The sequence below is a fragment of the Pseudophryne corroboree genome, chromosome 6 (assembly GCF_028390025.1).
Source record: "Pseudophryne corroboree isolate aPseCor3 chromosome 6, aPseCor3.hap2, whole genome shotgun sequence".
Lineage (NCBI taxonomy): Eukaryota > Metazoa > Chordata > Amphibia > Anura > Myobatrachidae > Pseudophryne > Pseudophryne corroboree.
Window position 1 is genome coordinate 756,160,164 of NC_086449.1, and position 25,408 is coordinate 756,185,571.

The following is a 25,408-nucleotide window of genomic DNA, read 5'->3' on the forward strand; positions in this document are numbered from 1 at the left end:
CTTGAAGAGTGATAAAGTGGAGAGAGTTAAAATACCAGCCTTCCAGGTAGTTTGGAGCTAATTGGTTGGTACTTTATCTATCTCCACTGTATCACTTTTTAAGGCTTTAGTACATCTGCCCCTCAGTGAGATGATAAAAATTCAGGCCCTTGAGAATCAAAGGGTCATATCCAATGGGGCAGATGTACTCAGCCTTGAAAAGTAATAAAGTAGAGAGAGAGATAAAGTACCAACCAGCTCCTGTCATATTTCAAACACAGCCTGTAACATGGTATTTAGGAGCTGATTGGCTGGTAGTTATGTCTTTCCACTTTATTACTTTTCAAGGCTTAATACATTGCCCCTTTAAGCATGTTCATTTATTTTCCAAAAATTTCAGGCAGCTGCAGGATTTTTGATAGTCAATTAAAAATGATTAAATATACAGAAAATTGTAAAAATGTAAAGTGCCCTGCAAAGTGGTTTATCAGCATTTATATAGCATTTTTATTTGGACCAATTTTATAACAGAACTAAATTGTTCAACTTTTTATTAAGAACAAAAATCATTATATGGCCACGTGGGTTTTTCCAAGAATGTTATGTTACTCCCTTTTGACATATCTCTACGTACACTAAATTGTATTCCTTGCTTGAGCAGAACTGGCAGCCATCATGGACATCACTAGTTCCTGGGAAGTGACAGACTGCATAAATATTGGTTCACAAAATGGCTGCCATTACTGTGTGTAGACATACTGTAGGTACTGTATAAAATTTCTAGGTTTGTGTGCCATCTTTTATTTGGTTATGACTTGCACTGCTGCCTGCTTAAGAGCAGATGAAACACTTTAATATGTGTGTGTTGTGTGCATTATATATTAGGTTTACTTTACATCTCACATAACATAATTTATTTCTAGCAAATACAATCTGACAAGGCTTAAATGCAATAAACTGCTCAAAATATATTATAAATGCACTGTAATACAACTAAGCAATACCAAAAAAAGATTAAAAACACAAGTGCAAAATGCAGAAGATATTCAGGAGCAGGCTGATAAAAAAAAACTACAGAGATATTTTTAGACAAAAGGCATATATCCTGTTCATGTAAGGGGCCTCAGTGGGTTCTTTGAAGTGGTCAGCTTGCTAACGTCTAAAAAAAATCTCCCTCTGATGTCCCGCTGGGATCACCTTGTACTCACAGAACTGTATTTGGCATCAGGCCATAGCAAATTTCTAGGTCAATTTTTTTATTTTTTGTGGAGCCCAACTTATCACTCAGTAAATATTGCCCAGAAAACTAAGAAACCATGACAGGAAGGTAATCAACAGAAGATGGGAGAGAATAATAAATTAGTTTTTGGTGAATCTGTTATTTTTCCCTTTGAAAAAAAATTATTTGCATTTGTCTAGGACCAAGCTGAAAGTCAAACCTACATGCTATATACCAGGAACTTTTTTTCCACACACAGCAGAGAATTTGGTTTCCCAGACACCTGAACGGGGGGGGGGGAAAGCAGAAAAATAATTTGTGTATCCAGAAGAACAAGACCGATATGGCAATATATCGGTCGACCGTACACACAAAACAATATATCGAGTAAGCACGAGATATATCGTTTGCGTTCGCATTTAGGATGTATGCTATTATTGCCAGGGTCATCCCATTGGGAGTGAAGCACGCCCGACAGGACCACCTAGCTAACAACCCGCGCTTGAGGGGATGACCTAGCTAACAGAGCATGCAACCGCGGGTTGGCCGATTTCATTCTGATCAGTGTCCAAATTATATATATATCGAATGATGTATCATTTGATGTGTACCCAGCTTAAGACAATGTATGTAACTGCAAAATATGTACATTTTATGTGAAAGTGTTTTTTTAATAAATTATACAGTGTTACACTATTGCAAATATATTTTTCCTTTATATCTCTATAAGTTCTTCATTTTTGTGGGGCATCATACAGAGGAGCCTTTGTGACAGCATTAACAATAGTGCAAATTGCTTTCTATCATTGAGAGTACTCCCTTATGCTGAATAAGGATCACATGTTTTCCAGAGGAGCACCAGGGCAGTGATTTATACCATTGGCACTTCTATAATACATAGGCCCGTGGGTCCAGGGGGGCCCACACCGCACACAATGTACCCATGTTTTATTACTTGCCATTCTGGAGTCTGGCGGAGGAGCTCCAGCCTCGGTAAAACAACGCCGGCAGAATAGGAATTTCGTCTCGGCGGACACCATGTTTCCGGAGACTTGTGCATGAGCAGTAGACTCTGGCCCGATGCCAGGGTCTACAGCACCGTGAGGAGGCCACACAGGCCCCTTGCTCTGTAAAAATGCCCCGATTTATAACTTTTATTTGTAAGTTTGATTGAAAATTTTAATTTGCACCTTGCAAACTTAGGGGCAGATGTATTAAATCTGGCAAAGTGATAAAGTGGAAGGTGATAACGCAACAGCCAATCAGCTCTTAACTGTCAAGTTACAGGCTAGGTTTGAAAAATGACAGTTAGGAGCTGATCGGTTGATGAGTTATCACGTTCCACTTTATCAGTTCTCCAGGCTTAACACATCTGCCCCAATGTTGGTAATAAATATCACATTACACCTGCATCCAAATTTTGGGATGTGATAAATAGGGCCCGGGGTGGGGGGGATTTATCAAAACTTGGAAAGAGATAAAACAGAATGAGATAAAGTTTCAACCAATCAGCATCTAATTGCCATATTACAGGCTGTGTTTGAAAAATGACAGGAACCGATTGCTTGGTACTTTATCCCCCTCCACTTACATGAGCAGGTTATATCACTCCAGGTTTGATAGATCTCCCCCAATGTTGACATGTCTCTCTTTATAATTTGAAGTGTAATTCCAATTAAGGAACTAGGAGACACTAGAGGTAGAACACATTTTTCAATAAACATTTTCCATAGTAATAAAATTGACAAAAACTCTATATTGTGCAATACACGGAAAAATGTGGGGAGTTTTCAGAGAGTAAAGAGACAGAAGCCTGAGACCAAGTTTGTGATGAGTGAGGAATTGGTTGGATAACAATTTCTGAATACAGGGTAATTACGAAAATCAGTGCACACTGTAGAATCTGATTGTGTTTTTGGTTGCCTGTCAGGAGAAGAATAGATATAAATGACCAATGACTATGAAAGAGAGGTTATGTTTGATTGATGATTATGGGCAGACACAATAAAGGCAGACATTGAAAAATTACTGCGATGTTAAATAAATATTAGATATGAATTCTGTCTAGAGCTCAATTTCGAGTGATGCAAACCCACAATGTGAAACACTGTCATTGCAGAAAGCCATGTATAACTTTAACGTAGATATGGATGGTTGCAATTTTATATATTTATAATCTTTCATTATAAGAACTGGAAACTTATATAGGGCGTACCTAAGACATATTATCACAGCTGACTTTACATAGGGATTCTAGGTAAGACCTATTGTAGTTTCATAATATGATCAGTTCTGTATTTATTATATAGGTATTGAGATGGCTGGACAAGGGGGGTCATTTCCGAGTTGATCGCTAGCTGCCGTTGTTCGCTGCGTAGCGATCAGTGAAAAAAACGGCTAATCTGCGCATGCGTATACTCCGTAATGCGCATGCGCGTCGTACGGGTACAAAGTCCATTGTGGTTTTGCACTGGTTCTAGCGACGATTCCAATCACACAGCCGGCCGCAAGGAGATTGACAGAAAGAGGGCGTTTCTGGGTGTCAACTGACCATTTTCAAGGAGTGCTTAGAAAAATGCAGGCATGGCAGAAAAAATGCAGGAGTGTCTGGGCGTTCGCTGGGTGGGTGTGTGATATCAAAGGCCGTCCCTCCGTCGTTAGAATCAACGCACACGAAGAGTAACTACAGGGCTGGTCTTGTTTTGCACAAAACGATTTTGCAGGCGCTCTGCTGTACAAGCGTTCACATTTCTGCAAAGTGAAAATACACTCCCCAGTGGGCGGCGACAATGCGTTTGCACGGCTGCTAAAAACTGCTAGCGAGCGATCAACTCGTTATGACCCCAATATCCATTCATTTTTATTTAGATTTTAAATAAATGTGATAACAGATTATAGATGAATCCGTCACTTGTGACAGTGCTGGTTCTTGGCATTACCCGCGGAGGAGCAGATACGGTAAAAAGTGACAGGACCATGGTTGTAGTTTATTAAATTCTACACACTGGTGGTGCAATCTAAATTTTGATTCGATTGTCCGTTTGGGCGTTATTGTTCACGCAACACAAGCCACGCATCGGTAATGATGTAATTATGTAAATCCCCTTTCCATTCCCTTAGGGGAGGTTTATTAAAATTCTAATTACGTCGTTTTCCTATTTCCCACCTGCAGAATACCTATGTTACATGTAATCTTCCTAACATATCGGGAAGTAAGAGAATTAGCGATGAGTCAGTCAGTCAGTGAGTCAGTCAGTCAGTCAGTGAGTGAGTGAGAATTTTGCATTTCTGTAGTTTATTAAATTCTACGCACTGGAGGTGCAATCCAAATGTTGTTCCGATTGTCCGTTTGGGTATTATTGTTCATGCAATGCAAGCCACACATCAGTAATGACGTCATTATGTCAACCCCCTTTTCATCCCCTTAGGAGAGGTTTATAAAATTTCTAATTGTGGAGTTCCCATATTTCCCACCTGAAAAATACGTACGTTAAATTTCGGCTTCCTAACATATCGGGAAGTAAAAGAATTAGTGATGAGTCGTGAGTGAGTGAGTGAGTGAGTGAGTGAGTGAGTGAGTGAGGGCTTTTGCATTTAGATTTTTTTCTTTATCAACGTTTTTTATTTTATTTTATTTTTTTAATTCAATTATTAAAAAGAAAATTTCTCAATTTTTTTCCGATACTTCTTTCTTATTTCTTACTCTTCTCCTTTTTCTCTTTCTGTCTTCTTCTTCTCCTTTATTGTTCTCTCCTGTGAGTCTTGTCTTATGTATTTATATCGACATTAAATCTATGAAACAGCATCCATATACTATTGCACTCTGCACCTTATTTTAAACATTGTATAAATGTATTTTTTTCTAAATAAAATACCCTATATGTTTCTTTCTGTTCCATGCACATCAAGGCACATGGTGGAACCAAAGAAGATTTTTTTTTTCCAATTCTGCATCTGAGATACAGTGGACCATCTCCTATATATTAGCCCTGTGACTCTGTGCCTGCATTTCTAACGCTGGGCGGAGTCACAGGCACAGATCTGGGTGGCTGGATGCAGGCCAGGAACAGTCCCCTCCCTCGGTCCGCCCATCCCCGCCCAGTCCCCTCCCTGTCTCCGCCCAGTCCCCTCTTTCCCTCCTCCCCGTACACTCCCTGCACCCTGGTGAGTTGTGACACTGCAGCCGGAGAGTCTTGCCAGACAGTGCGGCTGAGAATGCTGTGGACGACCTCGGCCTGCCGCACCCGCCCCCCACCCACCCGCGGCACTCACAGCCTCCACAATATACGCCCCCCACCCGCGGCACATGCCCTGCGCCACCCCGCACCCTCCCACCCGCGGCACCCACACCTGCAGCGCCCCTCGCCCACCCGCAGCACTCCCTCCCCCACCCGCGGCAGACGCCCCTCCCCCACCCGCGGCTCTCCCGCCCCCTCCCCCACCCATTGCACCCACATCTGCTGCCCCTCCCCAACCCGCGAAACTCCCGCCCCTCCCCCACCTGCGGCAGCTGCCCCTCCCCCACCCGCGGTACTCCCGCCCCCTCCCCCACCCGTATAACCCACACCTGAAGCGCCCTCACCCGCAGCACCCCCCGCCCCTTCCCCACCCGCCGCACCCACCACATCTATCCCCCACCCCGGCACACGCTCCTCCCCCACCCGAGGCACTCCCACCCCCTCCCCCACCCGTATAACCCACAACCCGCAAAACCCCTGCCCCTCCCCCACCCGCAGCACCCCCTTCACCTCCCCCACCCCCATACCCATCTCCCCCCCCCACTACACCCCTGCACCCTCCACCCCACCCGCCCCTACCCCACCCCCATACCCACCTCTCCTCCCCGCACCTCCCCCGCCCACGACACCCACAGCATCCACTACATCTGCCCCCCCCACTCGCACCACACTCCCACCCCCGCCCGCTGCACTCCCTTTCCCACCCGTAGCACCCCCTACCCCACCCGCACCTCCCCCACCCTGCTACACCCCCGCACCCTACACCCCACCCGCCCCTCCCCAACCCACGGCACCCACAGCATCCACCACATCAGCACCCACCCGCGGCACACGCCCCTCCCCGTGCGCTGCACTCCTGCCAACCCCTAGCACCCCCCGCACCTCCCTCACCCCCATACCCACCTCTCCCCCCCCTACACCCCTGCACCCTCCACCCCACCCGCAGCACCCACCACATCCCTCCCCCACCCACGGCACACGCCCCTCCCCCACCTGCAGCACTCCCGCCCCCTCCCCCACCCATAGCACCCACAACCCGCGGCACCCCCGCCCCCCCATACCCACCACCCCACCTCTACACCCCCGCACCCTCCACCCCACCCGCCCCGCGCCACCCCGCACCCTCCCACCAGCGGCACCCACACCTGCAGCACCCGCCACCCCTCCCCCACCCACGGCACCCCCATACCCACCTCTCCCCCCCGCTACACCCCCACACCCTCCACCCCACCCACCACTCCCCCATCCGCGGCACCACGAGCATCCACCACATCTGCCCCCCACCCGCGGCACACGCCCCCTCATCCACAACATCCCCCTCCCACCCCCTCCCCCACCCGTAGCACCCACACCCGCAGCACCCTCCGCCCCTGCCCACAGTGCATCCGGACCCCCACCACGCCCCCGCAGCCGCCACTCCCCCAGCCCCTCGGCCCCCTCCCCCACCCACATCATCTATAGACACCTTCCCCCATTCGTGGACCTACCACACCTCCCCCACCCGCAGCACCTCTGGACCATCTCCCACAGCACCTCCGGACCCCATCCACGGCTCCCCTGCAGCCACCCCTCCTCCACCCACAGCACTTCTAGAACCCAACCTCACCCCCCCTGCAACCCCACCTCCCCAAACACACTCCCACTACATCGCCCCTCCCCCACGCACACCACCTCCAGAACCCCTCCTTCATCCACAGCCCCCCCCACCCCCACCCCTCCCCCACCAACAGCATCTACACTCCCCTTCCACACCCACACCTCCCCCACCCGCACCCCCTCCCCCATCCGCGCCCCCTCCACACCTACCCCTCCCCCACCCACAGCACCTCTGTACCCTTTCCGCCATCCGTGTCACTGCACCCACTCCTCCACCACCCGCAACACCTCTGGACCCCCTCCCGAACCCACACCTCCACCACACGTAGCACCTCGGACACCATCCGCAGCCGCTACAAGTGATTCCCTGAATCAGGGTGATCAGCGGCACGGATAGGCACCTCCACCTCACTGAACCCACCCCCTTTCCAAACACCCCACACACACACGGAACTTCTGTGAGTATAGATGCCACCAGTAAACATTGGATTAATTAAAAAAAGTAATACTGTGGCCATTATGTATCTAAGCGACACTGCTACCTGTGGCCATTGTGTATAAGTGGCGCTGCTACCTGTGGGCACTGTGTGTATACGCGGCTCTGCTACCAGTGGCCATTGTGTGTATAAATGACACTGCTACCTGTCGCCATTGTGTGTATAAGTGGTGCTGATACCTGTGGCCATTGTGTGTATAAGTGACACTGCTACCAGTGGCCATTGTGTGTATAAGCGGTGCTGCTAATAGTGGCCATTGTGTGTATAAGTGGTGCTGCTACCTGTGGCCATTGTATGTATAAGCGGCTCAGCTAGCTGTGGCCACTGTGTGTATAAGCGCCTCTGTTACCTATGGGAATTGTGTGTAGAAGTGGCACTGCTACCGGGGGCCATTGTGTGTATAAGCAACACTGCTACCTGTGGTCATTGTGTATATAAACTGCTTTGCTACCTGTGGGCACGTTGTGTATAAACGTCTCTGTTACCTGTGGGCACTGTGTGTATAAGCGGCTCTGTTACCTGTGGGCACTGTGTGTATAAGCGTCTCTGCTACCTGTGGGCGCTGTGTGTATAAGCGGCTCTGCTACCTGTGGGCACTGTGTGTATAAGCGGCTCTGCTGCCTGTGGGCGCTGTGTGTATAAGCGGCTCTGCTACCATTGGGTATTGTGTGTATAAGCTGCCCTGCTACCTCTGGCCACTGTGTGGATACGTGGCTCTGATACCTGTGGCCACTGTGTGTATAAGCTGCGCTGCTACCTGTGGGCGCTGTGTGTATAAGCTGCGCTGCTACCTGTGGGCGCTGTGTGTATAAGCTGCTCTGCTACCTGTGGGTATTGTGTGTATAAGCGGCTCTGCTACCTGTGAGTATTGTGTATAAGCTGGCCTGCTACCTCTGGCCACTGTGTGGATACACGGCTCCGTTACCTGTGGCCATTGTGTGTATAAGCGGCTCAGCTACCTGTGTCCATTGTGTGTATATGCGGCTCTGATACCTGTGGCCACTGTGTGTATAAGCTGCGCTACATACACTAGCAGTATATACTACACTATGTTATTCATTGTGCCCTGCGGCCACTCTTCACGCCCTCACAAAGGGCTACGTCCCCTTGACAATTGCATGCCCTTCCCCCTTGCAATATTTACCCAATAGCATAAACTTTTGTGAAGGTAATACTCCATATAATAACAATTATAGCACAGCTGAAGCCCGTGCAGGGGTTAACAGGTCATAGCCTCTTGCAACGCTATTTTCTGTCTAACACCTTCCCTCTCTTTTATCCTCTCCCTACCACCCTGCCTCTCCCTATCCTTTACCCATCGCACAGCGTTTTTCTGTACATTCCCTTTCTCCCCCCCTACACCTGTCTACCTTTTCTCAACCGGAACCCATTTCTGTATGCCCTCTATACTGCCCTGCATTTCTGGTTCTGTTATCTACCGGCCTGTGTATGTTCAAAGGCGTGCAGGGGTTAACGGGGCGTAGCCCCTAACGACGGTGTGAAGAGCGCCTGTAGGGCGCGATGAATCACCTAGTTTAACAATATGCATGTTAAGTTTGGGATTATTTTTTTTCAGGTTTCTATCTGAGGCCATTGGGCAGGTCCGGTGTAAATGGAGTGAGTGAATGGGTGAACGAGTGACACTTCACAATGCATTCTATCTTCTAAACATTGACCAGGAGATGTGACAGAATAGGGAAGGAATACAGGCAGACAATACACATTACGGATATGGGGGGTAATTCTGAGTTGATCGCAGCAGCAAGTTTGTTAGCAATTGGGCAAAACCATGTGCACTGCAGGGGGGGCAGATATAACATATGCAGTGAGAGTTAGATTTGAGTGGGTTATATTGTTTCTGTGCAGGGTAAATACTGGCCGCTTTATATTTACACTGCAATTTAGATTTCAGTTTGAATACACCACACCCAAATCTAACTCTCTCTGCACATGTTAAATCTGCCCCCCCCCTGCAGTGCACATGGGGGGTCATTCCGAGTTGTTCGCTCGCAAGCTGCTTTTAGCAGCTTTGCACACGCTAAGCCGCCGCCTACTGGGAGTGAATCTTAGCTTATCAAAATTGCGAACGAAAGATTTGCAATATTGCGAAAAGACTTCTCTGTGCAGTTTCTGAGTAGCTCGAGACTTACTCTGCCAGTGCGATCAGTTCAGTGCTTGTCGTTCCTGGTTTGATGTCACAAACACACCCAGCGTTCACCCAGACACTCCTCCGTTTCTCCAGCCACTCCCGCGTTTTTCCCAGAAACGGTAGCGTTTTTTCACACACACCCATAAAACGGCCTGTTTCCGCCCAGAAACACCCACTTCCTGTCAATCACATTACGATCACCAGAACGAAGAAAAAACCTCGTAATGCCGTGAGTAAAATACCTAACTGCATAGCAAATTTACTTGGCGCAGTCGCACTGCGGACATTGCGCATGCGCATTAGCGACTAATCGCTCCGTTGCGAGAAAAAAATAACGAGCGAACAACTCGGAATGACCCCCATGGTTTTGCCCAACTGCTAACAAATTTGCTGCTGTGATCAACTCAGAATTAGGCCCATGGGCCCTCTAAGGATGATGTTTGCAATAGAGTGCTGGAAGCATGTAGGCTGAGACAGGTACTGCACAATGATGTTAGCAGACTGTAGCTTGGAGTACATACAGTAGATTGAAGTTGGAACGTCACGATGATATTTAGGGCATACAGGAATACACAATACCAGTAGAGACTGCACACAGTAGAAAACAGGTTGAGTTTGCATGCAGGAATGTGCAGGATTAAGATGATAAGCAGGAAAATGCAGGCTGAGGTAATGCAAACAGGTATGCAAGCTGAAGCAGGGAAGCAGCTGGTGTAGTTGGAATGGCTGAGAACCAGACTGAATTCAGGAAGCAACAAGTGAGAATTAGCACACAGTACGGAATGGAATAGCGCACTGAGGGGGTTATTCAGGTCGCATGGCATTGGCAACGCGATGCAACTGCAATTTCCCTTTTGCCAGCGCCAATGCACATGTGCAGGTCCCGTCCTGCGTATGCGCGTCTTGCCAATGAGATTGGATCACATTGACTGCAAAAGCCTCTGCCTTATTGACAGGCAGAGGTGCTCACGGGGCGCTTCAAATGGGGGCAGGTCGGCGCCATTTTCGGGGCAGCTATGTGACATCATACACAGCCGCTCCGATGGAAAAAATGATGGCGGACCATCTGCCTTCGCAGCCAGGCTGCGAAGGCCGTGGGTCATCCACAATTGCTGCAACCGCAATTAAATTGCGGTCGCAGCCACTGGGCAGGACATTCAGCATGCTGGGCGGCATTGGCGTTTCTATAATGGGTGCAATGGGTGCGGTGCACACAGGCCCCTGGGTCCAGGGGGGGCCCACCACGCACCCATTGCACCCATTTTAATACTTACCTTTCCGGAGTCCAGCGCCGGGAGCTGTGATCGCGCCGCAAATCACAGCCAATATGGCCCCCGCGCATGCGCGGTAGCCAAATTGGTCTCCGGATTATGGTGGGCGCCACGTTTCTGGAGACCTGCACATGAGCAGTAGACTCCGGCACAATGCCGGAGTACATCGCTGTGCAGAGGATGGGGCTCACCCGGAGGTGCACACGGGCTCCCTCCTCTGTAGAAACGCCCCTGCTGGGAGGACTTGCCCTGCAATGGGCGACCCTCAGCATGGGAAAGAAAGGACTGCAGGTTCGGCTTTTTAGCAATCCATCCTGAGTAACCCCCTGAGTGCAGGACTGATAGCAATGTGTAACTTGAAGATGAAGCACACATTAATTTATATATTCATATTAATGGAGCACAATGACAGTTACTGCAGGCTGGTAATGATGTCCACTAGGGAGGCTGCAGATGAGACTACAGAGCAATAAGAGATGCACTCTGGAGTAGCTGGGAAGCTCTGAGCACAGTGAGGAATACAGCAAGCTGAAAGTTACAGGAGTCAGATACACTATTGTGCACAGTGGAGTGTGCACAGGGCAGAAAGCGATGAGTTATTAGAGTATGTGGTAATAACTGATACTTGGGGTGGAATTCAAATGTTTGAAAAGTCGGTTGGGTGTCTGTTTTTTCCTGTCTATTAGATAGGAAAAAACAGACTCCCAACTGACTTTTCAAAGATTTGAATCTCCCCCTTTGAACAAACAGGAACACACTGGATCCTGGGAGATGCTCAGTAATACTAGTTTGTACTTATATCACAACAGGAACACAAAGGAGACTGTGAGAGTGCTCAGTAATAATGACCAGCAACTGGAGGGTAACAGCACTACATGGGAGACTGTGGACAGTGCTAAGTAATACTGGCAGCACAACAAGAACACATTGGAAACTATGAAAGTGCTCAGTAGCATAGACTAGCACTAGGAGTAACAGCTGCAGAATAAAAACACTGACCTGTGGTTCCAATTCTGAAACAACTGCGTACAGTAAGCTAAGAAGCAGATTATAGCAGAAATTGTTCTGGCAATGAGTGTTGGAGAGAGACTTATATAGGGTGCCTTGGATGCTGATAGGTCACTGTGGTCATGTGCTGAGAATCAAGTCTAGGATTGGTAGAACAGTGATCAGCTGATCTTAGCTAAGATTGTGGCACCCATGTCCCAATGGTGCCAGCTTCACATGAAGAAAACAAACAACTACTGGCAGCAGCACAGTATGGGACACCCCCAGAGACCTGAGGAACCAAGTGCAAGGCAATGAAATGGCAGTGCCTGGTAAGATAACAGGACAGCCAGTCTGGCATGTGACAATGCATCTGAATTAGGAGAAATAGCAAATTAGAATGCCATCCATCAGCATTGCCTCCCATTCTTTAACTGTCACTCTAGTTATCTCCTCCTTTGTCGGGACTGATCTACAGACAGAGGTAAGGCTTCACAGGCTCCAGTGCTGGCTCTTTCCTCACCCACATGGAGTGTGGGTGGGTACGATGGAGAGGGGGTTGTAGTGAGTCTTGCACTCAACACACTAGCTTCATAAAATGCCCCTGCACAGGGGAAGCATTGTTTTTTTCTTGTAATCACGTGGGCAGTGTCGGACTGGGGCATGAAGGGCCCACCGGAGAATGCAGTGGTAGAGGCCCATGTTTAGGGGTGTGGTCAGTCTCCAGAGGGGGTGTGGCCAGCCACCACATTGGTTTGCCTAACCATTAGTGAGTGCATGGGCTGGGCCCCTTGACAAATATATGAATACAACTAGTGCATGCATGATAATGTAAAAGATAAATATTGGCAATGCACTGTAGAGAATACACCATAGTCCTGTGCAGTATAAGGTAACATATGTAGAATGTATAATTCAAGAACACAGTCTGGAACCTGATCACTAGAGGAGGAGGAGGAGGAGGAGAGGGTTTCCCCCTGTACCCCTGTGGGCCAGTCTGACCCTGCACGTGGGCCTGATCTACCATCTGGTGATGTTTGGAGCACATTTGAACATAATAGGAGTAACAGGAGATGGCACAGAGAAGGGTAATAACTCATTCTGCTGTCTCCTTTTTTTTTAACTTCCTGTCAATTTTGAAAGGAAGTCAGTTCTTTGTAGGGTTGGAAAGAACTTTCTGATACTATAGGCAAAAGATGGATCATTCCAGAAACAATCAGTTACCCAAGGATGAAATTCTCCATTGTGTTCTTCTGCAGCTTTTTTATAGTGAAGGTAGGTTTGGTTCAATGCAGTAGATGTAACTCTATCAAGATCATTGTACAGAAAACCTAATACTTAAGGATGAATCTGTGGAGTAAAGACAAGTGCACAGAATTGAGCATCTCTTTGCAGAAATGATTTTCCCATACATTTCTTCCTCTGTAACAGATTTCAGTAGAAAGAAAAGCTTACAGCGATCACTAAATGTTGAAATGATTAGCAGTCCAGTGTGAATCAATCAGGTAAATTTACCCTAGGTTTCAGGACCATGGACCATGGAGATGGAAGACGGATTCTGATGACAACTCTAGGAAAAAGGGATTGGACCACCTGTGTCAAACCTGGAATTGATTAAGCTGGACTTGCCTCCATGGTAAGTTTGCGGCCTGTTATAATTTAATATCAGGCAGTTACTAATAGCTACCCATTTTCCCTTGTATGTAGATCCCACCAGTAGTTTATTTTCACATGGACTTGTACAATGGGTTATTGGTGTTTACCACTCAGAGTAAAGGGCCCCATAACACTGGGGAGATGTATCTCAGCAATGACTTCCATGCAATTTTCCTGCAATCTGGTCAGGAGCTTCCCAGGAGGCCTGTAATTGTGATTTCATACTTGAGTGTATTTTTACATGTGATTTATCTAAGGCAATCTAATGTTATTAAACCTATTTCCATGCAATTGAGATAAATTCACATGCAGCACGTGTGATCTGCGATTGCGATGGGTGACACATGGGATCGCAAGAAAAGTACATGCAATTTGACATTTTTCATGCTATCCATCTCAGGAACTCATCGCAATTGCACGGAAACGTGCAATATGGCACTAGTGTATGAGGCCCTTAAGAGTATTATGGAAGATGAGGAAAGGCTTTGTCAAACCATCCAGGGTAAGGAATCTGATCAAATATCAAAGTGCTGCATTGACAAGCAAAGGCAAGTCAAAAAAAGCAAAAGATCAGGCCTGGTGGAGAACAATTATAACAACCTATCAGAGGCCATTAATGAGTATTGTTACCAAGCCTTGATAGAGGCGCACCCATCCAGGAAATGCACAACATAAGTGAAACATTCGACAAGGCACAAATATATGTATTTAAGTATTTAACTTAGATTCATAATTGTAAATCCATACCTGTAAAATTGAAATGGCTTCATTACGGATATGAACTGTGTTGATGGACTGGATAATGCACCACCTGGCAACACAAAGGCGATGCTGACAGTTAAATGTGCACCTCTGCATGTGTTCCCATTAATATCATTATGTTACTAGCTAATAGCAAAATCAGAAGAGGAGCGATGCTTTCAAACAACAATTCATATGAAACATTCATAAGGAAGTACAATAGGGTATTAGAAGCAGATTCGCAATATGAATTATCTACTGATGGCAAAATGAGTGTATTGCAATCTAATCCTTAATCTTTTGCTTTATCTATACAGTGGACAGTGATCTTTTATTATAACATCTATAGCAGTGGCGTGGTCTACCTTCTACCGGTTCAAGCCCTTCTTTACAGAACACAAATTCTCCCATCCGATAGACGTTCCTGTACCTCATTGCTACTGCCACTGGTACACTGTTTAATTCCTTTGTATTGACTAGTATACATAAACACACTATCAGCTGATGCCAGCCCGCCTCCACAATGCAGTTAAAAACCCCCAAAACATATACAAAATAATGTCATGGAAATGGTGGGGTCAGCTTTATATAATTACTTAATTACTCATTTTAAAAATAGTCAATGGTAGGATTGCGATGAAAAAACAATCAAATCACAATATTGCTATTTAGCTAGATGGGGGCCTAATCCTCCTTCCAATAACACAAAAAGGCCCACCTAGAATGGTGGTGCCATTGACCCAAGTTGGGTAGAATCAGCCTGACACATGTATGAGTGAGGGGAGCACCTCAGCAGCAAGACAGTCACTGCTGCCCCTCTTTGCCGCCCATCAAATAAAGCTGACAACAACTAAGGAGGGAGTGAATTTCTTGAAGTAAAAGAAGCCTTAAAGGCCAGTGCTGACGGGAGAGATGTGTGCTGAGTGATCTTAAACGCTCAGCACACATCTCTCCCCCCGCTCAGCACACAGCGTGATGTGTGCTGAGTGAGGGGGACGGACGGGGGGGGCTCCTCATTTCACCCAGCCGGTGAATTGAGCGATGTGCTAGATTGAGCCTGCATGCCAATCTAGCACCAGTGATTGCGCCACGCAAGGCCGCGCATCGCTATCACTGTAGGGGGTACACACGGAGAGATCACTGCTTAACCTCTAAGCAATCTAGTCAGATTGCTTAGAATTTAAGCACTGATCTCTGCGTGTCTACCCCCCTTATCACTGACTAACAGTATCTACTAAAAAACTGCGATGTTTCTCCCCATAGTTGAATCTCTTAATATGTTTCACTCACTGCCATGTCTGCTTATTTTACCAGAAGGCTTTCCAGGAAATCTAGCCTATTAGGGCTAGGAAAACTATAAAGGATTACCCATGTCTCTTTAGAAATGTGGGTGTGTCAGTATGGCGCAAACTATGAACAGCCCGGTTATTTAGCTAGTGGTGTTGGTTTATTGATAGATAGCTGGTAAAACAGTACTCACTGTTGCATGTATATTAGTGATAAAGTGGATCTTGAGCGGAGATGGATTTCATACAGCTCACCAGCCGGTGAGTGTATGGTGTAAACGGGTAGTGGTACAGGAGAACTCTGTCTCCCACCATGTCACTGTACACAGTTTGAAGATGGACCTTGCACACGGTCAGTAGAGTTCTCGGTGGCCATCTTAGTATATGTCAAGTAGGTACTAGATTTTCCACACTGTTCCTGTGTGAATATAGAGGGAAGACGCAGCCTAGAGACAAACTCACTGACACCTTCTACAATCTGTATGTGCTTAGTTAAAATTCAGAATCAGTATGCCTATGTTATTTTTACCCTTTCTATATTAACTTCAGCTCTGAGTCATGTTGTTTGTGTTCTTTATTTAGAGCGTTTCCCAGTATATTATGAATGCCATGTGGGCTATAACTCTGCCACCCTTAACCTTTTATGTACTTTACATTTACAGCTTTACTGCGCCATAGGCCTTACAACATGGCACACTGATGCTGTTTTTAGCTCAAAATTGAAAAATAACCACTTAAAATAGTGTAGGCACGAAACAACCAGATGACGCTATAAACGGGATAAAGAAGAAATACACTGATTTGCTAAAGGCTAAAAAACAAACATTTGATTGCCGAACCAATGTTCCGTTAGTTGTCAGTGCTGTATACAGTAGCAGCAATGGTTACAAATATGTGGAAACCTGCGCTATTTCTTATTAGAAGACAAGAGAAGCACAGAAGACTCCTGGTGGAGTGTTTATGACATAGGTATCCGTTTGGATGGTCGACCATGTTATGGTCGACAGTCATTAGGTCGACCACTATTGGTAGACATTGACACATGGACACGTGTCATCGACATAGACACATGAAAAGGTCGACATGAGGGTTTTTATATTTTTATTTTGTGGAACTTTTCCATACTATACAACCACGTGAACTATGATTGGGAACAGTAATCTGTGCCGAGCGCAGCGGTAACGGAACGAGGCACCTTGCCCGAAGCATGGCGAGCAAAGGGAGCCATGCGAGCGGACACGGTGCACTAATTGGGGTTCCCCGTCACTTTACGCAGAAAATGACACAAAAAGGTTAAAAATCTCATGTCGACCTTTTCATGTGTCGACAATTTGTTCATGTCTACCATGCCAGTGTCGACCAATAGTGGTCGACCTAATGACTGTCGACCATTCATACCGGAACCTATGACATAAGTCAAAATGATAGTTGGCACAGGAGTTGTATACACGGGTTCAGTACAATTTGTCAGTATTGACCATGTCAACACATTTATTATGTGGACATGAAAATATCGGCATGATCATAATGTTGACACATTTATTGGGCTGACATTCAGCATGTCAACACTGATGAAATGTAGACAAAGTCAGACTATCGACAATGTCTGTTTAAGGTAAGCCTACCCCTAACCCGTTTACTTATTAACATTTCATAAGCCACCCATGACTTTATTCTGACACACTTAACATTTATAACTTAGCTAGCTTATCACTATGAAATAACCACACAGACACCAACTGCTAGATTTAAAGGTCAAACTGGTATTTATTGTTTGATGACCTGTCATTTAAACTAAATATTGGAGGATGGCGAGAAAAGGCGCTACCAACTCACCAGCACCAGTCAACTATAATAAACCAATAAAACTAGGAGGGGACTCACAACCGCCTCCTTAACATAACCCGCACTGTGCAGGACTCACCCCCCTTACTCTAGCAGAGCCGTGGACGAACCCGCACGGGAACATCCGTAGTCCACCCGCAAGGGGAGGACACACTCGCTGTTCTATCAAAAGGGGGTACCCCACAGTGACCACTTATGTAACTTTGACCGCTGGCTGGTAGCGACTTTCCGCCACAACGAGGATTTTCAACAAAAAAACGCAGACCGCCATCCCACCAAAACCAAAGGAAAAGACTCAACCCGACAAAACTCGGAAGATACTCTCCAAAAACGCAGGGGAAAGGTGAACACCGTCCTCCCTATAAAACTGCACATTGCGAAGAACCAAAAGCGGGTGCCTAACCACCAAACCCCCTATCGCCTGCACATACACTGACAACGCAGAATTAACTTTCTTCCTAGCTTTCTCAATTGCAGAAAAACGAACAGCACCCCGCCAGTGAAAACGGGGCACTATGTCAGACCATACAACTGTCACTCGGGGCCAGGATGCTCGCAACGCTACCAAGTCCGCCTTAATACTCAGGATGAGGTCGATGCCTTCGACCCATATCATTCCCCCCGAGGTGAATGACAATCCAGCCAGGCCGCCCCCACCTTCGTTCGTGGCGAAACAGCAGGCGAAGTAAACCCATCCAACGCAAACCTCTAACGCCCAACCATCTGACTACCTTGTCCCCAAAGAAATCGCCTGTTCACCTTGCCATAGGATGCCTCTCCGCCCAAAAAATGTAAGAATGGCCAATAAGCCAAATCTGATCCGAGACATCCAAAGCAGCTGCAAAAGAAAATTCCTACCGTCAGCAAACTATTCAAATTACAGAAACATAACGAAAACATGCAGATAAAGAACCCAAGTGAAGGAGAAAACTCAAAAAACCTCCCGTGGACCGTGAGTGATGCCAATTGTAATTCGGCCCCCTCGGAGGAAAATTAAAAAATTCACTTCACACCCTCCATTCCTGAATGCTAGCCGTTCAAGAACGGACGGGTAAAACACGTTTTTGGGTTCGCGCAACAGGCGCAGTAAAACAAACGAACATATTGAACTCTCCAGAAACCAGGACGCAAGACCAGCCAACTGAAACCGGGCTTCCATAACCCAAGCCGGTATCTTACCCGCATAGGTAAGCCCACTCACCGCAGCGGTGTTCACGACCACCGCCCCCCCGGCCACAGACTGTCAACGAACAGAGGCAACCGGCCACCTTACTCGACGAGTTTCCACAGGGAGGGCGGAACCGATAAACCCCCAAAGGCTGCATCAGGAACCAGCTCCCTAAACTTTCCGAACTCAAAACGCGACAGCGCATCAGCAATTCTATTGTCCACACCCGGGACATGCACAGCCGTGAAATGAATATTATGCCTCAAGCATTTAAGCACTAAATAAGGCAACAGGCCTGCAGAGAGGACGAGCGTTGGTTATTAACAGCGTGTACGACACCCAGATTGTCGCAGCGGAACACAATACTCCGATCCGACAAGCTAAGTGCCCACAATTCGACGGCCACTATCAACGGGAACAATTCCAAAAGAAGCAAGTTCTTTGTGAAACCGCGGGAAACCCATGACGAAGGCCAAGGCGCAGCGCTCCATCCTGAAAAAAGCCCCAAAGCCCGAACCGCCGGCAGCATCAGTAAAAAGTTGCAACGCGGCGTTGGAACAGCGCTCATCTGGCCAAAACACCTCCCGGTTAAAGGAAACCAAAAAAGCGGACCAGACTTGCAAATGCTCCCTAATCTCGCGCGAAATATAAACCGTATGGCGAGGTTTCCGAACCCCCGCCATGGACCTCTCAAGTTTACGTCAGAAAACGCGCCCCATGGGTATGATCCTGCACGCAAAATTAAAAGATCCAAGTAACGACTGCACCCGTTGTAATCTGACCCTACGACTGAGGAGGCATTGCTCTATGAGACCCAGCAATTTGTGCACCTTATCGGCGGGAAGCCGGCAGCAACCGGCCCCCGAATCGATTTCAATGCCCAAATAACTGAGACACACCGTGGGCCCCTCGGTCTTATCCGAGGCCACAGGCACACCTAGACGACCGAACAAACGCTGGGCTAAACCCAGGACGTCCCCGCAAACCAAACTATCCCTTGGACCCACAAAGAGAAAATCGTCTAAGTAGTGGGCAACCCCCGGGTGACCGGAAGCCAACACCACGCACCAATGTAAGAACGAACTGAATTTCTCAAAGTAGGCACAAGAAATGGAACAACCCATAGGCAAGCACCTGTCGACGTAGAAACCCCCCACTAACCGAAAACCTAAGAAACAAAGGGAATCGGGGTGAATGGGCAGCAGGCGGAAAGCGGACTCAATGTCCAGCTTGGCCATAAGGGCGCCGGGACCCGCCATGTTGACTAACCGAAGGACCTCATCAAAGGATTGGTACCGCACCCTGCAAGCTTCCTCCGGGATGGCGTCGTTGACCGAGCCGCCACGGGGGTGTGACAAATGTTGACTGAGGCGGAATTGACCCGGGGCCTTCTTGGGAACCACCCCGAAAGGAGAGATGCACAGCCGGGGCACCTGAGGGGACGGGAAAGGGCCGCACATGCGCCCCAAGCTGATTTCAGCCTGCACCTTACGGGAGACAACTGAAGGGAAATCGCGCGCGGACTTCAAATTGCGCCTGGAGACAACGAGGACTGAATCCGAGATGGGGAGCCTGAAACCGTGACGGAAACCGTCTAACAAAAACAGCCCAGAAGTGATGTCAGGGTAAGCACCCAACCACTTGGTCAATTCCGGGATGTTAATGGGAGAAAACGCCTTACTTTCCACTTCCCGGCACCTCGGCAGCCTCGGAGGGCCGGGACCCGGGAGTGGAAGTGCAATCCTTGGCCGAGTGCCCCCCGCCGCACACCTTGCAGGAGTGGCGAAAACGGCAGTTAGAACCCCGGGAACACTTGCCATCATTGAAAGCGAAGCATTTCCCTTTATTCCCCAGAGTCGGGCTCGGCCGGACGCCCAAACCCGGTTTATCGCCTTGGGACTCAGGGAGGGGCCTATTATGTTGCGTGACCTCCAGCCACACTTCAACGTCCTTAAACCCCAAGGGTAGTGTCGGGTTACCGTCTTGGTTGCGACGGAATTTCTCATCGTAGTCCCGCCACGCGTAACCCTTGGAGGTCAAGTACATTTCGTGTACCAGGAACAAATATTTGACCGTGTTATGATACTCCGCCGGCCTCGTCTCGGCGTAGCATGCCGTAAACACTAAAAACCCTTGGAGCCACTTATGAAAATTGCGAAATGCATTTTCACCAATGCCCCCAACTTTCCTAGCCTTATCGAAAGCCTTCCGCATGTCATCCGTAAGGGTGAACATGTCGACATATTTACCCTTCCTAATCTTTTCCCTCATCCGTTTACACAAACCTCTGGTGACCGCAGTGTTTGCGCAGTGCACCATTTCCGTAAAACGCGGAGGGTCCGACGCAACCGCCGAACCCTTGCCCTTAGCCTTCCGATCTCTTTTCTGTAAGTGATGCGCAATGAGCCTGGCTAATTTACGCGGGCGCCTAGGGGACCCGGAAGACCTAGTATCAGAAGAAGAGCTGGAAGAAGAACTATCAGAAGAAGAAGGATTAACTATCTCACCAGTTCCAGAAGGACCGGCCACCTCTTCGGACGCGGCGACGGGGCTGGACGGCACGTCTTCAGGGACCCGAGATCTCCCAGCTTCGCCTGTTCCCACTTGCTCGCTCTGTGTCGCCAATCTCATCTGCGTTGCACTGGACGTTGCTGCCGCCATGGCTCCAGACGATCTGCCTGGGGGAGAGACCCCCCTTAACCCATCGACACCTAACGGGGAGACAGCAGGGGGGGGGGGGGGAGGTACAAAAACGGCAGCCGCCGGAGGGGGAACCGGAGGCAGTGGAGGGGGGGAAGCAGAAAGGGGGGGCTGGGAAAAGGGGGCAGGCGCGGCCAAGGACTCAGCGTTCGCCGAGCCAATGGCCGCACCAAAGGAGGGAGGCCAGGTGGCCGGAGCGGCAAAACCAGGGTGCCAAGCGAACGGAGCCTGCGGAAATGGTGCCGACCAATAAGGCGTCTGCGGGAGGGCCCCGGGAGAAAAACCGCCGGCGTAAGACCCCGAAAACGGGGCGAACCCCGGACCCCCCGGGATGGGCCAAGATGTTACTGAGCCCTGCGAGTGCGGAAACGGCGGCGGCAAATAAGGGGCAGAAAAAGGGGCCCGACCCCCCCGGAAATCAGGCGATGCCCCGGAGGTCATGACCGGGAATTGCAGTGCACCAGACCAGGCCACCGACACCGAAGCAGCCGGCAGGAAACCCGTGGGCCCAGTGCCGTAAATGAAGCGGCCATGGTACTGTGATCTGACCCCATCTGCTGTACCATGAGCTGGCCAGCAGATGGCGTCACCTCGCCGGGCCACAGGCCACCGGCCGAAGGCAGCAGGATCTGGGACACCGGGAGCGCACCCGGGTGAATCCCAGATGCCTGCCCGCCCACCCCCGACGCCCCCACGCTCACCATGGCAGCGGGAGCCAGGGGAACGGCGGGTGGGAAAAGGGTACTAACTCCGCCCCCAGATGCATGGGTAAACGCAGGCCCCACCCCCCGATCTGCGCCCGAAACTGCCGGTAGGTTAATTAAATCCTCCACCAGCCAGGCACCCGCAGGGGAACCGGCTGGGGAGAGCCCCGTCATAATGCGCCTCCGTCCGGCGTCACGGGACCCGCTCACTGCGGCCGCAAGGAGGGAGGACGGAAGGCCCAGGGAGGCCGGAGACACGGCGCGCGCGGCTCCTCCGCCGCACCGAGCTCCGAGTGCAGCAGCCGCCGGGAAGACTCCGCCGCCCGGGGAGAGCAGCACCAGCTCTCCTGCGGGCGGTGCAGCGGGGGGGGGGGGGGGAACCACGCGCACACGCGGCCGGCGGTAACCAGTCGCTGTGAGCGGGCGGGCGGCCTCAGCAAGGCGGCGGGTAGGGGGCGCTGTTCTACGCGGACGGGGCATGGTGCAAGGGGAGCCCCAAACAGAGAGGGCACAGGACAAATAAATTGCAGTGGGTGAAAAGGGGGTAATAATTAACAGACTGTACAAGACACTCCTTACTGCATCCGAAGAAAAACAGGCAAGAGGAAGATGGCTGCCTACACCAGGACTATATACCCCTGCATATACTCCTCCTACCCATCCCTAATAGGCACCCTAGGTCACCTGACCACAACTGTCCATCACTAAGGCTAGCCCTGCCTATCCTCACCAAATGTCACAAAAATTCCGGGTGCTTATGTGGCTTCGAGCCTATGCGGATCTCTGCCTGCCTATCAACATTCTGTCCATGTCAACATTGTGGGTGTCAACATTTATTATGTCAACATTTTAACCATGTCATTATCATGACTGTTGACATTCTGGTGCCAACTTAGTGGCTGTGTACGGTATACAGATTTATCAGTGAGGTTCAGCACTTTGATTTTGTTGTACTTGCAGACACAGATTGCAGATGTAAGGACTGACAGAAGCAATAGATGAGGGACAGCACGGGGAGTGGATGGTTAAGTAGCAGCCTATGTGATTGCGGGAGGGTTGCAGTAGTCTTGTCCATGAAAGGCTCAATAGAAGGGGTGGGGTGTAATGAAGTCCGTGTTCAGTGGCCGTGCAGGATGCCGCCCCAACTCAGACTTTTTTTCAGTCATTTATAAGGCTAAAACATGCCTTGTAAATAATTGCCCCTTTAAACAAAATGTCTGAGTTCAGGCCGCTGAACACGGACTTCATTACATCCCGTCCAAGGTTTCAACAGCTGAAGCCGGATACTACCAGGACAATAACCAGGTGTTTGGTGAGACACTATGATTGGAAGAGAAAAGTGAAAGAAAGAGGCTTTGGGCGGTATGTACTATACATCGCATCCACGATACATCCCAAAACTTATTGGGTATATACTGTACCAGCGTTAACAAGAAATGTGATTAGCATTGCAATAGATCCCCCGATAAGGGCTGTATTTTGCGATTACTAGACTTCTAGTAATGCAGAATTCTGCATGCACCAGGGGAGGGGGTGCTGGAAGGGATCTTTAGATGCAGAAAAAAGCCAACCCATAGGCATCTAAAGATGGCATTACCTACCGGTTCCAAGCTTCTGGAGCTTGGTACATATGGGCTGCAGGCACCGTATGGGGGGGAAAGGGGGTGCTGTGAGGCACTCAATTGGATCCCTCTCAGAGTGGAATGCAGAAAGAAGCTAACCCATAGGCTTCTATTGGGTAATTGCATCTGAGGGTGGTGCTACCCACTGGATCCAAGCTTCTAGAACTTGGATCATATTTGGTACATATGGGCCACAAGCACCGCATTGGGGGAGGAGGGGGGGGGGGTGCTGGAAGGAATCCAATTGGATCCCTCTTAGAGTGAAATGCAGATCCCACAAATAGGATTATATTGGAACACCAGGTCCAAGCTTCTGGAGCCTATGGGAATGCTGCCAAAACTCAAAAAATGGGATCACCTTTAGTACATGCTGCCCTTAGACAGCAGCTACACTATAGACAGCTTACTCGAGATCTCTGCACCACTTATACTGCATCACAACAGTATCTTCCTTTTAGCAAGCTGCATAAATGTTCTCAGTGATGGTAAAGTCTTAGCTATATACCACTATGGAGAACACTTACTCTCAGCCACCTGCATTACACCAGGTGATGCACTCAGATGTCAGTGATCTTCCTCCGTGCTCTCACTGCATGCTTTACATTACACGTAGTACACGGTTCCCACAAGGGCCTTCTGTGAGCTTGTAATGGCAGACCAAATCCCACCTGGCTCCGCTGTTGCAGGCCGGACAATTATAGTTATATAGATTACTATGGTAGGAGAAAAGCAAAAGCAATCTTCCGCTGGTAACAGTCTATACATTCACCGTGCAAATGAAAAGATGATTCATCAGAAATGACCACAAGTTTTCCATTAAGGCCAGCACTCTTTTTGATACATCTGACATAAGCTTCCTACACTGTAATGAGTTAAATAAACTACAACTATCATTCACATCACAAATACAGCATGTGAGCAAGGTGACACTGGGACTGTTGCTTACTATGTCAAATTTGTACGTGTTAAAGGTTGTATTATAGTTGTGTTTATTTGTGTGCAAATAAGTGTGCATTTCCATCTAGTGCGTCTGGTTGGTATAGAAGCCTATGTGCTTCTTTACACTAAATGTCACCTTCAGATTCCTATCCAAGTAGAATTCTAGTGCTTACCTTTCATCAAAAAGAGTGTGTTTTTGCTGCTTCATAAGGTTGAAAGAGGACTGTGCTACTGCACAAACTCCAGTCTTCCTGTTCTCCATCGAGGCTTAATGCTCAATCCCAAGATGGCCACCACTGAGCATGTGCGGGAGCCATCTTGACACTGTGTAAGAATGTGTAGAGAAACATGGTGGGAGACAGAAGTCTCCTGCTTAGCTCATATGGTTAACACCTGCTATAAAGCTGTTCCAGCATCACTGCACTGCTAGCAGTTTGCAGCATGCACTCACCGGCTGGTGAGCAGTATGAAACCCCACTACACTCAAGCCCCACTCCGTCACCAGTGTACATGTAACAGTGAGTACGGCTGCACTGATTAAGTAACTGGGCTGTTCATAGTTTGAGAACTATACCCACATAGTACTTATTGTTGCATAATACAGTAAATATTAAATTGCCCCTTGACCATTAAATAAATCTTGGGGTAAGCAAGTGCAACACCTCCTTACTTGCTTAAGAGTATATGATGCTGATTATTGGAGGAGGACCATTTGAAGTGAAATGGGAAGTCCCAAATTGAGAATCCCATGATAGATTGTCAAGTTCAGTGTAAATTTGCAACCTGTGTAGTGGAGACTGTTGTAAGAAAT

At 48.5% G+C, this 25,408-nt stretch overlaps 1 long non-coding RNA gene across 5 annotated transcripts in view; it reads right to left on the bottom strand.

Moving 5' to 3' along the window:
* Positions 1-25,408, bottom strand: part of LOC134933400 (uncharacterized) — a 240,755-nt gene that overhangs the window by 9,631 nt on the left and 205,716 nt on the right. For all 5 annotated transcript variants that reach the window (XR_010179694.1, XR_010179691.1, XR_010179692.1 and 2 more), the window contains one exon: positions 14,340-14,403. This is a non-coding gene — a long non-coding RNA (uncharacterized LOC134933400). The remainder of the gene's footprint in view (positions 1-14,339; positions 14,404-25,408) is intronic.